This window comes from Erythrolamprus reginae, chromosome 10 (genome assembly GCF_031021105.1).
Source record: "Erythrolamprus reginae isolate rEryReg1 chromosome 10, rEryReg1.hap1, whole genome shotgun sequence".
Lineage (NCBI taxonomy): Eukaryota > Metazoa > Chordata > Lepidosauria > Squamata > Dipsadidae > Erythrolamprus > Erythrolamprus reginae.
The window spans coordinates 49855784-49870926 of record NC_091959.1 but is presented as its reverse complement, the minus strand read 5'-3'; the positions used below and the strand labels follow the sequence as shown (position 1 = coordinate 49870926).

Sequence of the window (15143 nt, the reverse complement as noted above, 5' to 3'; positions counted from 1 at the left end):
TTCCAGGCAGAGACGCAGCTTCAGGCTTCCCATCATTTCAGAAAGCCCCCCCCCCCCACCTGTCTTCCAAGCAGGCTGGACCACAATACCCATCGCCCTCAGCCACAGGCTTTCTATCTCCAGGAAGAGGCTGAAGAACAGCCTGGGGTTTCATCAATAAATGTCTTCCGCCTCCTTCACACCTCAACCTTGGACCTCTTCTTACAAAGAGGAAATTGTCCCCCTCCCAGCCCCTTTTCAGGGCCCCTGCAAGAGGCAGCTGAGGCATGGAACCTGCGTGGAGGCACCCCCACCCACCCCAAAAAAGCTCCAGTCTTACAGCCTGATGAGTGGGGGGCCCTCAAGTACAATCCAAAAGCCTGTTGCCCCTCATGAAGAGACAGCTAAAGGGGTGACGTACAGCCCACCCAAAGAAACCCCATGTCAGAGACCCCCATCCCAGGCCAAGCAGGCTGGTGTGGGAGTCCATCGAGCCCTCGCCTGCCCCAAGAGAAGGCCCCTCCCGCTCTCTAGCCCAAGGCCAACTTTCCACCAGGATCCAGGATTCACAGAGATAATGTGGGCATCAGGAGTTAGGAGGGGAGCCAGCAGGCAGAAGTGTTGAGTGGCAGGGAGTTCCAGGTGCCCTCGAAGACCCCGGAAGTGCAGGAAATGCCAGGCTTGACCGGTCCGAAGTTAGAGGGGAATGAGGATGAGGGACCAGCATCACACAGCCCCTCTTAGTAATCTATCTATCTACCTGTATCTACCTGTATCTATCTATATCTATCTATACATTGATTGATTGGACTTTTGTGGTGCCCCACTCGGAGGACTCAGGGAGGCTTACAACCCACAAAATAACAATATATAACATCCTGAATCCAATCAGCAATTAATACTCTAAAACCCAAAGACGCTAAAAGCCCTCAGACCCATTCAATCCACTAACACACATAACTTCCTCTGGCCAGAGGGGCAGAAGTCCAATCGGCCCAAGCCTGGGGACATAACTATGGGGCTGCCCTCCTTCACCTGCTCATCCGCCTTTGCTTCTTTCAAGCCAGAGGGGGGAGGGGAGGGGGGAGGGCAACTCTTTAATTCTTTAATTCCACTGGAACCATAGTTCCCTCTAAGCTGAGCAGTGAGCAATCGCTCACTTAAAAATCATCATCAACTCAGAGTTTTCCAAACCTGCCCAGAAGCCGAGAGGGAAAGAGTGAGAGGGAAGGAGAGAGAGAGGAAGAGAGAGACACAGATAGAAAAAAGAGAGGAAGGAAAAGAGAAAGAAAAAGAATGGGAGTAAGGAAGAGAGAAAGAAAATCAAAATCTAGTTTGAAACTAGCTCAACTATTTAAGTGGCATTTTGATATTGATAGAGTTGCTCTATTATGAGCTCACTGTTATAGACACACAGGACAGTATTTTATGTTGAAATTCTCTGAGGCAAAATGGTGTGTGTGTTATTTATTTGTTTGTTTGTTTGTTTGTTTATTATTTTTGTGCCGCCTAGTCCCAAAGGGACTGCCGCTCAGAGACTATACTTTTCCGCCCACCCACCCCAAAAAATTAGAGGGAACACTGACTGGAACCACAAAGGAGCCATTGCCCAGTGGCATTCAAGCTGACACCCCAAAGGTTCAACCTGCAGGTGGTGACTGATGGGAGTGGGGGAGTGGAGGATTCACAAAGGAGGGGGCTAATCAGCCAACCTCCCCCCTCCAGGAAAAACACAGGCCCATCAGGATCCTTTCTCTGGAATTAAAAGGCCAATTCGCTGGTCTGCAGGAGGGAAGATGCAAAGCCATTAAAGTCTTGGGGCCTTTTCTGCCCCCTCCCTCTCTCCTTCCCTCCCTCCCTTCTTTCCTTCCTTCCATCCTTCCACTGGGGAAGCAGCAGCAACAGCAAAATCCCTTCGGCTCCCAGGGAGTCCAGAAGTTCAGCCCAGCTCTGCAGGGACCTCCTCTGGCATCTGGCCGGCCGGGGCAGCGGGCAGAGGGGGGTGGGGGGACGGGGGCTGTGGGGGCGTGTGGAGTTCAGGGAGCTGAAAGGCTGGGGGCCAAGTGCAGCCGGCCCTGGGAGGGAGGGGGCTCTGGGAGGGAGGGGGGGCGCTTAAAAGCCGCCTTCCACATTGTCTTCCGGGGCCATAAAAAATTCCCAGCAGGCTCTTGTCGGTTTCAGGTCATTAACCTGTTTTTATTGAAAGGTTGTTTACAGCAGTCATAAATAGATTCCTTTCTCTGCCTCTCCAGCAAAGAGCCATCGTGAGACCCCGGGAAAGGGGGGCGGGGGGGGGGGGCGGCAGCTGGGAAGGAAGCCGCAGCCCTGAGACCCGAGAGAGAGAGAGAGAGAGAGAGAGAGAGAGAGAGAGAGAGAGAGAGAGAGGGGGGGGGGGAGGGGGCTCTCCTGCTGGGCAAGTGCAATTTCCAGCAAATGGCTCTGGATTGGATGAGGCCAGCGGCTCGGGAAGCCTGATCTGACCAGGAAAAGCGTCTCTGGTCTGCTTAAATCCACCCACTCAGCTGGGGGCAAAGCAAGTGGACTCTGCAAAGGTCAAGAGGGGGAAAAACAGGGGGGTCAAGCATGGCCAGCCAGGGAGCTGAACCAGAAGAGGGCCACAGTCGGATTCCTTCCAAGGACGGAGGCCCATAACTCAGTGCCCTGCAGGGAGGGTCTCGTCAGCAGCTGCGGAGTGTTCTCAGAGGGCCTGGAGCGAGTGGCCCCCCTCAGCCCATCCTCAAATCCCACCACTGGAAGCAGTCAGGGGGCACATGGGGGAGGCTGCCTTTCCTGGCTCCTGCTGGACGCGGCGCTGGTCCCTGGTGATCCAGGCGGAATTTGGACCCGGGGCTTTCAGAAATTCCAGGCCTGGCCACAAAAAAGGGGGAATTCCCAGCAGGTTTCCCCCAAGGAGGCTGGCTGACCATCCCAAACGGACCCGTGAGCTGGAGCCGAGTTGGGGAGGAAGCGTAGAAACACGGGAGATCATTACAACCGGGAGAAGCTCTTAATGATTAATTGTATTCCAACGTTTAATTTTTAACTTTTAATTGCTGCCTCTCTCCTTCCTTTTAGTGCCGGAAGCTGCTGCTGCTGTGGTCGAAGAAACCGAAAGCCCAGTCGGAGGGGCCATAAATAACCGGATCAGCCAAGCAAACACCTGCACGCATCTTCTGTTGCTCGGCTATGCGCAGCCCCCCCAGCCCCCCCCCCCCCACGAGGCCAGCTGCCGTCTCTGGCAACACACAAAGCCCACTGCAGACGCGAGGCGGGGGGGAGGGAGGAGGAGATGGGGGACACACACACACATCGCAAAACCCGTCTGCCTCCCCCAGGGCAGGCGGAATAAAAGCCCCCACCACCACCACCATCCTCGTAAGTTATTAATAAGTTATTCCCTGTGCAGGCCCCCAACTTTCGGTCTCTCCAGGCAGTGCCTGGCATGGGGTTCCCCTCCCCCCCTGGATTGTCCAGTCCCCTCCAGGGGGGGCAGCTTTCAAAATGCGGAGATCCCCAGAGAGCTCTCTCTTCTCCTGCGGGGCTCACCAAAGGGGGAGGGATGGGTGTGTGTGTGTGTGTATGTGTTTGTGTATGTGCAAGGAGAGATCGGGGGAAGGGGGGAGGAAGGGCTGCTTTCCACACACCCCTAAAAGCAGTGACAGCAAAGAGGGTGGGTGGGAGTGAAAGGTTGGGCCTGGAGTCCTTTTCTATCATACTGAATGGCCTGTATGTTTGGGAGGGAGGGAAGGAAAGAATGAAAGGAGGAAGGAAGGAAGGAAGGAAGGAAAGGAGGGAGGGAGGGAGATGCCTTCCACTCAAAAAGTGAGGTCCCACCAGGCCTGGCGGCCCTGGGTGATTGAGACAGGGAAGCAGTGACTCCCTTGAAGGTGTGCAAGTGCAGGGGGGACAAAGCCCCCCCCCCGTTATCGTCCAGCCCCCTCCGGCCAAGGCAGCCCCCTAGGCATCCTCTCTTTCCTCCGGAGGGGAGGGAGTCAGGCAACTCCCCCCCCCCGTGTCATCTGGCTGATAATTGTGGAGGGCATCTCCCCCCTCCCCTCGCAGGGGAGCAAGTCACTTAGCAACGGAGGAGCGGTGCCCCTGGAGTGGCCGAGAGCGGCCAGCCATCTTCCTGGTGGTGCCAGGCCAGCGCAGGCAGAGATAGGCAGCCGCACAATCGCTCTTGACACGCAAATAGGTTAACATAATAAAGCCAGCTTTAGCCGGCTCACTCCAGGGAGGGCGGAGTAATAAAGCCTTCGGCAGCAGTGGTGGCGGCGGCTTTTGTGCGCGGCATTAACCGGAGAGGGGAATTGTTGCCCTTTGATTGAATTACCTGGCGTGGATGTTAGCTTTTCCCCAGGCCTTGCAGGTCCTGTCCCCCACCCCTGCAACTGACCACACTGCCTCGAAGCACCCAGCTTTTCCTATTGGGGGGGGGACAGGAACCGCCCCCCACCACAAGTGCCTTCCACAGAGAAGGCGTCTCAGAAAAGACCACAAACCTCTTTTGTGATTCCTCTCTTGGACCCTTGCAAGCTGAGGAGGGAGGAGAAACAACACACAACTCAAAAGTGGGACCTTTAGGGGCTGCCTTTCGGACCTTTCACACACCCAACAATGTGGACTAGCAACGTGAGCATGGACACAACCCTCCAGCAACAATAACACACGCCCTACTCGGGCAGCCCTAAGCCAAACGTATATATCCTAGGCAGACGCTTCAAGACCTGGGAATTGTGGGGGGGGGGGGAGGCCTCACATCCATCACTATGGCCACACAATTGAGCCCGGAGCAGAATACAAACTCCCCTGCCAGGGGTGAGTAATGTCGCAGAACCAGAGCCCCCCCCCCCCCCCCCCCCCCACATCTCTCTCCTTGGGAAAACAGGCCCCACCCCTCTGCTCCTCTCTGGCCATCCAAGTGAAGCCCACTCCGCACCCCAGGAGGAGCCACTGGAGGGACCCTCTCCCCCTCTCTCTCTGCAGCCTTGGGCAACGGACGGAGGGAGATTCGGTGGCTCCAGGGCTTAAATTTTTAATGCGTTTCCCTCTTTAGACTTGAAAGATCTCCCAGCGTGAAACTGAGAGGCAGGCGGCAGAATGGAGATTTATTGACCCGTTCGGATCCCTGCAGGCAGGGGAGGGGGCGCAGAGGCCGGCCGGGGAGGCTCCGAGAGGCAGGGAAGACACAAAGGACTCCCCACACTTCTGTCTCCCAATAGAGATCAGCCAGGGCCCCTCCCTAGATCAAAGGGGGCGACCCACCCTTCCCGGCCCCTGAGATAAAAGGACCAGGGACCCACAGGAGCTTTGGAGCTCTGCAAAGTTCCTGACCTGGCAGAGGAATATAAAATTCCAGGGGGGGTGGGGTGGGCAAAGGAGAGAAGGGGAAGGGGCCACTTCCGAAGGGGGCCTGGGGTTTCCTCCCTGTGCTGCAGCTCAAAGGCTTCGCTTGAGAGGGCTGACATTCAAAAACGTGCAGATTTTGAACATTACACAATATATTTTATCTCTGCTCCATATGGGAAAAAGTCTTTGCAGTGACCGGTAAACCAGCCCGTTTTACACAACTGACAGGGCAGCCTTCCTAGTCAGAAGGGCTGTTCCAGGAAACCCACAATCATAACCAGGGTTAAAACCTGGCCAGTTCAAAGGGGAACCAACCACCTCCTTCCTATCTAAGCCTCGGCCTAAGAGCAGGTCCCTCACTCGGGTGGTGCTGAAAGTCTCGGCCTCTTTCATTCCCTGCAAGACCAAATTCGCTGGAACTTGAAAACTTTTTTTCCAAAACAAGCAGGGAAAGAAATAGGGGGGGAGGGGAGGCAAATGATCCCATGCTTTATTTTGCACACGCCCCCTCCTCACACACTTTTCACAATAAGGCCTTGACGTCCCAAAGCAACAGCCGCCTACACTTGACCCCTGGACTCGGGTGCCCAGACGCCTCCCCCACTGTAGAAAGGCCTCTGGATAGGAGAGCCTCCTGGTAGCAGATGGGGAACGGGGGGGGGGGGGGGGGGGGACACAGGGGGAAGAAGCTTCACCTGCAGCAGATCCAGACAGATTTTACAGTGGGGGGGGGGGCAAGTCCAGGCTCAGCAGGACCCTCCTTCCAGGGAGCCAGAAAGACTCTGTGGGGTGGGGTGGGTGGGGGAGATTTAACCTTCCTGATTATGTTTGTTCCATCTTTCTGAGGGGGGTGGGGGCTTCACAAGGCCACCGTTAAAGTTTTCAGCTGGGTGGTAGGAGACCTGGGCCCCGAGGAGGCTAAAAACCAGGCAGCCCCCTGCATGGTCAGAGGGAGCCCCTCTCGCAGGCTTTGGGGAGGGGGCAGCACTCCCACACCACCTTCTCCCAGGGCCCCCGCCGGAAGCAGCCCCTGAAAGGTCTCCCTGGACCCTCTGGCAGTTAGGGGAGAGGCCACCCTTTGCAGCAAGGGGGGGGAAATAAATAAGTGATCTCTGAGGCTGCCCCCCCTTCAGCCTGTCCTGGCCCCATGGGTCAGATGATATTTCTTCCTCCCACCTTGGGAAAGGAAGCAGGTCTTGTGCCTGGCAGGGCAGCTCCAGCCGTGGCTCAAGGGCAGCAGCAGAGCCCTTGCGAGGAGGGGGGCCATTTGCTGGGGGGGGGGGAGAAGGGCACCTGTCAAAGCCCCCAGTGAGGCTGCAAAGGGAAAGGAAAGCCAGGCCAGGGCTGCTTGCCCCCCCCCCCCCCGATTTCCCTGCAGAACCCTCCAAGTGCCCCAAAGGGGAGTCAGACCCCTTACAGGGAGCCCCCCTCCATTCTGCCGGCCTGGGAGTTTCTGGGGGCATCCCGAAGGGCCGGGGGGAAGCTCAGGGACACCCACTCGGCACAGCCTCGCAGGGGAGCCCCCAGCCCAGCCCCACAAGGACCCCCGACCCGAGTGCGGTGGCTCTCGTGCGCAGCCATCGACCGGGAGGGACCCGCAGGCCTTCCATCTCCCGGGCAAAGCGACGGGGGAGTCTCAGCAGCCGCAGGAATCGCGCCCCCCCCCCGAGCGACCCTCGGCCATGGGAGGGAGGCGCGAGGACGGGGACGCCTCGCCCTGCCAGCCCCCCGGCCCGCCCAGCCCCCCAGCCCCGGCCCTCCGCGTGCCCCCTCCCGCCGCCGCCCGCTTTACCGTCTGGGGGGCTCCGGCGGGCCTTCAGGGCGCCTCGGGCGAGAGCAGCAGCCGCCGCCGCCTCCCCCACCGCCGCCGCCGCCGGGTCCGGGCGGCCATGAAGGGAGCCGAGGCGCCGCCACCGCCGAGGCCGAGCCGCGCTCCTCAGGGGCCGCCCGGGCGCGACGTGGCCCGGCCGGGGCTGGGCGGAGGTCGGCGGCCGCCCGCGGGGCTTACATCCTGCCGGGGCCGCGCGCGCCGTTGCCGGGGCGGCATGGAGGAGGGCGGCGGGGCGGCTGCTCCCTTTGTGTGCCGCCGACGATGCCGCCGCCACCGCCGCCGCCGCCGCGCCGAGCAGCCGGCCGGGCAGAGGCGGAGCGCGGCGGGCTCTCTCCGGCCGGGAGCCGCCCCACCAACACCGCCGCCGACGGGCCCCGAAGCGCCGAGCGAGGCGAGCTGGGCGGGCGGCCGAGGCTGCTGGACGGGGCCCTGGCGGCTGCAGGCGGCGGCGTCCCCGGCTACAACCTTCCTCCGCGGCGGCGTCGGACACTCTGAGCCGCTCGCTCTCCCCCCCTCCCGCCGACGGCACACGCGGCCCGGCCACGCCCCCCCCTCGACCCCCCCGCCGGGGTTGCCCGGGCGACGCCACGACGCCTCCTCCTCCTCTCCCCCCCGACAGAGGGGGCGGGGCCTCGGCAGCCGGGCGCCCGAATTCGAAAGTGGGCTCGCGCGCCCTGCCGGAGCCATTGAGCCGCTGCTGAGCCATTGAGCGGGTCAGGGCACTGAATCCCATGCTCCCCGGCCGGGCTGGTAGAGGCCTCGGGCCAAAGGGCGTCTGCCCCGAAGGCGATGCTGGGCTGGGGCTCCAGGGATGCCGCTGAAGGGCTACCTGCACCTTGATTTTGCTCCTGCCTGATGCTTCTTTGACAGCATCTGGGTCAGGGTTCCATGCTTCCCCCCCCCCAATTCCCCCCACACCTACAAGCCCTCTTAATCCTCAGCCAGCACCCCCCCTCTTTCTCCCCCGAAGTCCCACCCCCATACCATACCTGATATGGATGGAATGGAAGGGGTCCAAAGACCGGCTACAAAAAGGGTGGAAGGTCTTCAGCATCAAACTCAGCAGGAAAGACTTCATGGACTCCACCTGTAGAGTTGGCCACTTTAAGACTGAAAACTCCCAGAATTCTCCCCCAATCTTCTAGGTTCCTATGGGCTTCCCTGCCTCATGGGACTGGGGCACCTGCCCCCTTCATCCCCCACCCCCTCAAAAGCCACAAACACAGCCCCCTCCTGCTTGGCTGTTTATAGACCACACAAGCCCCCCCCCCAAGGACAACAACACAGGCAGTGCGCTTCCTCTTTTCACCGGTCTTGCTGTGCTGTCACCCAGAGGGACGGAGGGAGATTTCCCAGGGATTAAAAACTGGCCTTTCTACTCCGCCTTCAAGGCCCCACCAGAGACGCTGCTTTCTTTCCCACAAAGTTATTGACTTATCAAGGTTAAAAGACGCCCGGCGCAGTCCAAGCCGAGAGGGCTCCCTCCGCATGATGCTGTCATCGGGAGCCGTTTTCATGGCAACGGGCCTCCTCTCCTGCACATTAAACGGTTGAGTTGTGCAAAGTTCAGACATTACATAAACAGAGAGGTAACAACAACAACAGAAATCAATGGGCACGCAGGCATGGGGAGAGGAGATAGCATTGATTGGCTGGGCCGTCAATAGGTGGGCATCATCGGGCCTCCTTGGCCTCCCCAGAACCTTCCTGCCCGAGTGAGAAAACAAGGAGAGAGAGAGAAAGTCCAGCTATCTTCAAGTGGCCACGGTTGGGAAACACTCCTGTAGAGAGGCGGCCACTTTGCCTGGGTGGGAGAAACCTCTTGTCTCGTGAGGTCTTCGCTCTCTGAAGGGCTTTGATCCGAACTCGCTTCCCAGCCCAAAGAGGGACCCCGTGTCTCCCACCTGCCTGAGCAAGAGAGAAGGTAGCTGGGACTCCAAGCCCCCCACCCACCCAAGGCAGGTCGAAATGTCAAATAGGGTCCCTGCAATCTCAGCCAACCTCACTTGAGAAGAGGGTCCGGAGCCCCAACAATGAAACCTTGCGGTCCTTCTCCATCCCAGCTGCCCCCAAAGCCCGGTCCAAGGAGAGGAGAGAGGACACCAATACACAATAATAGGCAATGAAGGTTATAGAGGATATAGTAGAGGAGAAATAGGAGATGTAGGAGAGACTACAGGGCAGGGGACGGGAGGCACTCTGCCTCAAAAATAATTTAAACTCCAAAATGTTTCCACTTTGGAGCACATTATCTGCCTGGATCGCTGGGGGACACCCAGCTCCCCCCAGGCCAGGCCGGAGCTGTGAGACAGAGGTGGACAGAAGGGGTCAGCTGGCCTCTCCCGCCAGCCAAGGCTGCTGGGCCAACCTCTCGCCTTACTGAAGGCTGAAACAGGCCCAAAGTGGCCTCCATCAGGAGCCCCCAAGGGCATCCGGAAAGGCGGCATTGTTAGAAAACATGCCCACCCACCCCAAATGGCAGGGGGGGGCCTGATAGGATCAAAGGGGAGCCCTTTGACAGGAAGGGCAATGGACCAGCGGGGTGCGGAGGGCCCCCTGTGTTGATTGCTTCCTGCAGCAGCAACAAGTTGGCACCTCTGGAATCCCTTGACCCCTGCAAGACTTTGATCTTTCACGGGGCTCTAAAGCACCCTGCAAGGACTTCCGGTGCCCTTTGACTGCGCAGGGGGAGGCTGCAGGGGGGGGGGTCGGAAGTCTCGGCCAATAAAGGAGGGGAAATTGCAGCCGGCCTTTGATGGCGTGTGTGTAGAAATTGCACCTCCTTCCCACAAGGACGTGGCAAAGAGACACCCCCCCAGTTCATTCCCCCAAGGCTGCCCCATAACCGAGAGAGACTCTTCCGAATGTCCCTGTCTTTGGACGCATCTTCAGGAAGAGAAGGTCCCCTTCCTCCTCCTCTGGCGCCACGTTTTGCAGGCTGACCCCATGGCAGGGAAGGACGGGAGGGAATCAAGGAACACTGACCCTCAAGTTGTGCCCTCAAGGCTCTCTCCCCCACCAAGGCAGAACTCCTCACGGGACAGGTTGACCCCAATCCCCCCACTGTTCCTGCCACTGAAGGAGCACAGGGAGCTGTGGGCAGCCCGGTCTCTTCAGACGTGGCCGTAGCAATCGCAGGGATGCCGGGATGTGGAAAGGAAGAACCAGAGCAGAAGAGGGAGGGAGAGAGAAGGAGGGAAAGGGAAAGAGAAGAAGGGGAGGGGGAGCAGGGCCCCCTCCTGGCTGGGTTCCCACTGGGACGATGCCCACTTCTCAAACAAGCCTGTTTTGCTGCTGAAATCCCAGATGGAAACGGGAGAAACATTGGCAGTTCCCACCAAGGCTCCAGAGAGGAGGGATAACAAGGCCAAAACAACAGAGCCACCACTTCCAATATTTCTCTGGCACAGCACGATGGGCATCGACTGACTGGCAGGGGAAGAGGAGGGCTGGGCTGAAGGCTCTGGGTCCTTTCAGCTGCCCCCCCTCAATTCCCATTGTGCCCCCCCCCAGCTGCTCTCCCACAGGGCTACAAAGCTCCCCCCTTTCTGAGAAAAAAAAAAGTCCTCCATTGGGACTAAGGCCAGGGGAGCCTCCACCCCGCTCTCTCCCTCTGCCCCCTTTTGGTCTCTTATCCAAAGCAGCTGCTTTGATGGGGGGGAGAGGAGGGAGGGGCTGGGGACTCTCCCCCAGAAAGGCTCCCCAGGAAAGGGAAGGCAGACACCTGGAGAACAGGGGGAGCCCCCTCCTTTTGCCTGCTGGACCCCCAGAGCTTTGGAGGGGGGGCAGCCCTAAGAGAGGTAAAAGCTCCCCAGACAGGGCCCTGATCCCTCCCTTGGACCTGGGAAGTGTGGGGCATACCAGCCCCCCACAACTCCTCCCCCGACCCCCTTTGCAGAGCCCACCGATCGCTTCTGGTGCCACCTGGGCCAGGTGAGGACGGGGCCAAAGGTGACCGGAGACCCTCTGGGACTAGTTACAGGTGAAGAGGGAGGGGGGGCTGCTCAGAGCCCCTCCCCCAAGATTATGATGAGCTTGATCATGGTCATTAACTCCGCCCGTCAATTTCCCCCTTTTATCCCTGGCTTCCATCAAAGAGGATTGTGGGGGTTCCCCCCACCCCCACTTATTAGCTTCAGTGAAGAAATTCTGGGCAAACTGAGCGGTGCAATTAACGGTGCCTGTGGCTTCATTGGTCCCTCTCTCTGAGTGTGTGTGTGTGTGTGTGCCATCTATTTTTGTGTGTCCCTTCTGGGAAAGGGGGCAAGCACTGGGCCTCCTCTCGCACCCCCTCCCCCCCCTCGGAGGAAGCCTCCATTATCCACAGCTGCTTAATTGAAGAGGGGAGCTCGCTGGCGCTGGAGTGGAAGCCGCCTAAAAGCCTGGCCACGCGGGAACCTCGCCTCCTAAATGGGTTCGCAGGAGAGGAAGGGAGGGGGAGGGAGGGAGGCCTTAATTACACAGGCCTCTACGGCACCGGTGGGGGTTTTACGGCAGCCGGAACAGGGCGGGGGGGGGGGGCTGCTGGCTGAAAGGAGCGGAGTGGCCTTGAGGTCCCTGGGAATAGTAAGTGGGCCCTGGAAACCGATTAAAGGCTGACCGGCCATCAGGAATTGATGAGCAAGCACAGGACCCGGGGAGGGGGCGAGGGAGGGGCCGGTAGCCCATTAAAGATGCCCTCCCCCTCCCCTGGGGGGGATCCAGCCCCTCTGGCAGGCTTGGGCTAGTAGAGGGCCCACAAGGGAACCGGGCTGGGGAACATGGGCCTGCAGGCTCTGCTCACTTTTCATCTCCACAACTCCTCTAAATGGGGACACCACCCGCCTTCCATGGAGGCCATGGCAAGAAGCCCCCAAGCTCTAAGGCAGTGTTTTTCAACCAGTGTGCCGTGGCACACTAGTGTGCCGCGAGACATGGTCAGGTGTGCCGCGAAGCTCAGAGAGAAAGAAAGCAGGAGAGAGAGAAAGAAAGAGAGAAAGAAAGCAAGAGAGAGAGAGAAAGAAAGCAAGAAAGAGAAAGAGCGAGAGAGAGAGAGAGAACAAGAGAGAGAGAAAGAAAGCAAGAGAGAGAGAACAAGAGAAAGAAAGAGAGAGAGAAAGAAAGAGAGAGAAAGAAAGCAAGAGAGAGAGAAAGAGGGAGAGAAGGAGAGAGAGAAAGACATAGAGGGAGGTAGTGAGGGAGAGAGAAAGAGAGCAAAAAAGAGAGGAAGGAAGGAAGAGAAAGAAAGAGGGATGGAGAGAGAGATAAAGAAAGAGGAAGGAAGAGAAAGAGGAAGAGAGAAAGAAATAGAGTGAAGGGGAGGAATGTACCCCAGGGTTTCGTAAAGGTAAAAAATGTGCCGTGTCTCAAAAAAGGTTGAAAATCACTGCTCTAAGGTGGCTGACCCAGAGACTCCCAAATCCAGAAGGCCCAGAGTGGCTTGAAAGGCTCCAGAGTGCGGATGGACAGGGCACCGCCTGTCAATCACTCCTCTAAACCAGTGTATCTGCCTGCGGCTCCCCAATTAGCTGGGGGGGTTACTCATCTTCTCCCTAAAATGCAAACTTTGGGGAATTTAGTCTCTACGGCCAGGGACCAGGGAGGGTCATCCATGGCCGGGCTGGCCCCCTAATGGCTCCCCTGATGCAAACTGCCCGTCTCAGGGGAGGGGACAGGGGAGACCCTCGTCTGGGCTCAGTCCTGGAGGCAAGGGGGGAGGGGGGCCAGGGCCTGGTGAGATGCTCCAGGTATCCAGGAAGGCCTGGGGAAGCCTCCTCCCTCCACAGCTCGGCCACTTCCCCCTGCCTGGGCTCTAGCAAAGGGGGGACGCCTAATCCTCGGCCATGGCAGAGGTCACTCCAGCTGTCCCTGGGATGAGTGGGCAGGAGAAGCCGGCCAATTGACAGCGGGCCCCTTCCTGGGTGGATGGGGGGGCGGTTCAGGGCAAAACCACAGGGGAAAGTCGAGGGGTCCCCTTCTCCCCCAAACGGCAGCCAGATCAGGGCACCTGGAACCAAAGGCTGTTGGCCGACAGGCAGCCCAGCTCCATGGATTGTGCACCGGGGTCCAGAGCTAACGGGAGAGTCCGAGGCCGGAGCCATACGCCCAGAAGGAAGCCGCCAGCAGTTGGGCCACCCACGTCTGGGGAGGGGGGCAAGAAACCTCCATTCGGTGCCATTAGGGGGGGGGGCAATTCCCACCTTCCCAGAGATGCCAAGGAGGGGGAGCGCAACCCCTGGGAGAGCGAAGCCCCCGCCTGGCTAGTCATGGGGTCGTGGAGGGCCTGCCGTCCTTGGCCAAGGTTGAGGGGAGGCACAAGGCTCATTGGGGAGGGGGGTGATGGGGGGGCAGCTTTCCTCAAGGTTAGAGCTGACAATTAAAGGCCGACATTTGCATGCGGCACCTGACTCCGCTAATTGCAGGTTGGAGGGGGAAATCAGTTGTAGGTAGAACTGTTTGCAGGGGGGGGGGGAGCTCAGCACCTGCCGACAGAGTTAACCCTTCGGGCTCCTCAGGGCTCAGCAGCCCAGCGGGCCCAGGGCCGGTCCGGCGGGGGGGGGGATTCAGCCCCAGGGCCAGGAGCCCATTCAGGACCCACCCCAGCCCTCCCCTGCCCGTCTGGAGCCCAGGCCTTTGGCCAAGCGGTCCTAGAGCAGGGCCGGGACAGGCAAGGGGGCCTGCAGGTGGCCGAGGGGTCAGCCCTCCTGCCTGCCGGACCCTCCTGCCTCCGCCAGCCATCTGCAGCCCCTTTGCAAGCGGTTGGGAAAGGCACCTGGGAAGGAGGGGGCGGGGGGGCTTAATTTGCTCTCCTCATTTGATCAAGAGCAGGGTGACATTTGGCAAAAGTTGCTGATGAAGGATTGAGTGATTAATTGCCATGGCAACCAACCTTCGGCTTAATGATGGGGATGAGTCGCGGCAGAAGACAAAAGCCGGCCCTGCGGGGGCGCAAGTAACAGGGGGGGGAAGGGGGGGAAGGAGGGGGAGGCAGACCCCCCCAAATCAGAAAGGGGCTCCTGGGGAGGGGGATCCGATCCCCAAGTAATTACCCGAAATGGAAGGGGGAGCAATCAGCCTGGGCCTTAATGAGACTCACCTGCGCCGTTGCCATGCCAACCAAATTTAGAGGATCCACACACTAAAAAACAGGAGCCAGGAACCAGGGGACCCTCCAAAAGAGCAGGACTACAACTCTCAGAATTCCCAACCAGCATGGCTCCTGGACGGAAGTGCGTCCACTCTGCCTCCTGGGTCTATCCCCAATTCCCCTCTAGGTTGCCCCAGTTTGGTGGGACTCCAGGGTAATTCCAGCCCTGACCAGAGAGGGCACCAGAGGTCCATCAAGGAACAGCGGCTCCCCCTGCTGGCAAGCTGGGATATTTCAGTGGTACCACAATACAGATTCATTTCACAGCTGAGGCCTCCTGTTCCAATCTTGATGGATGGGTCCTCTAGGACAGTGTTTCCCACCCTTGGCAACTTGAAGATATCTGGACTTCAACTCCCAGAATTCCCCAGCCATCAAGTTGCCAAGGTTGGGAAACACCGTCCTAGGAAACTCCCTGGAGCAGAAGGCTTCAAATTTGGCCACTTTAAGACTTGTGGACTTCAACTCCCAGAATCCTCCAGGCAGCGTGGCTGACGGAGAATTCGGGGTATGCAAGTCTTAAAGTGGCCAAGTCTGGGGGCCTCTTGCCCTGGAACAAACCCCTATCAAACTCGGAGGATACCGGAAGCTCTTTGCCGTAGTTCCCATGGCAGAGCAGCCCCAGCTGGGAGGCAGATCCGAGGCGGCCTGGCCGTGAATTAAACTGGATTGGGAGACATGGCAACCATTAAGTCGGAGGGGGGGCGGCAGAAAGGCCTCCTCCTGGGCAGAAGGGGGATTCGGCCAGCGGGGGCCACCCTGGGATCCATCCATAAAGGCCCACCCCTCTTTTCCCCATCCCAACTGCAGCTTTTGTGGGTTGAGGTGGACTCAGCCTTCCGTCCTTCCCAGGGGGGT

The 15143-nt window shown here is 59.1% G+C and overlaps 1 protein-coding gene across 3 annotated transcripts in view; it reads right to left on the bottom strand.

Annotated features, from left to right (window-relative positions):
• The window catches only part of LOC139173485 (mevalonate kinase-like), a 65563-nt gene that overhangs the window by 18832 nt on the left and 31588 nt on the right, over positions 1 to 15143 (bottom strand). The window contains exon 1 of one of the 3 annotated variants that reach the window (XM_070763364.1): positions 7121 to 7205. The exons of the other annotated variants lie outside the window; for them this stretch is intronic. The gene's annotated coding sequence lies outside the window, so the exon portion shown is untranslated. Of the gene's footprint in view, positions 1 to 7120; positions 7206 to 15143 lie in introns of those variants that run through there. 3 annotated transcript variants of the gene reach the window in all.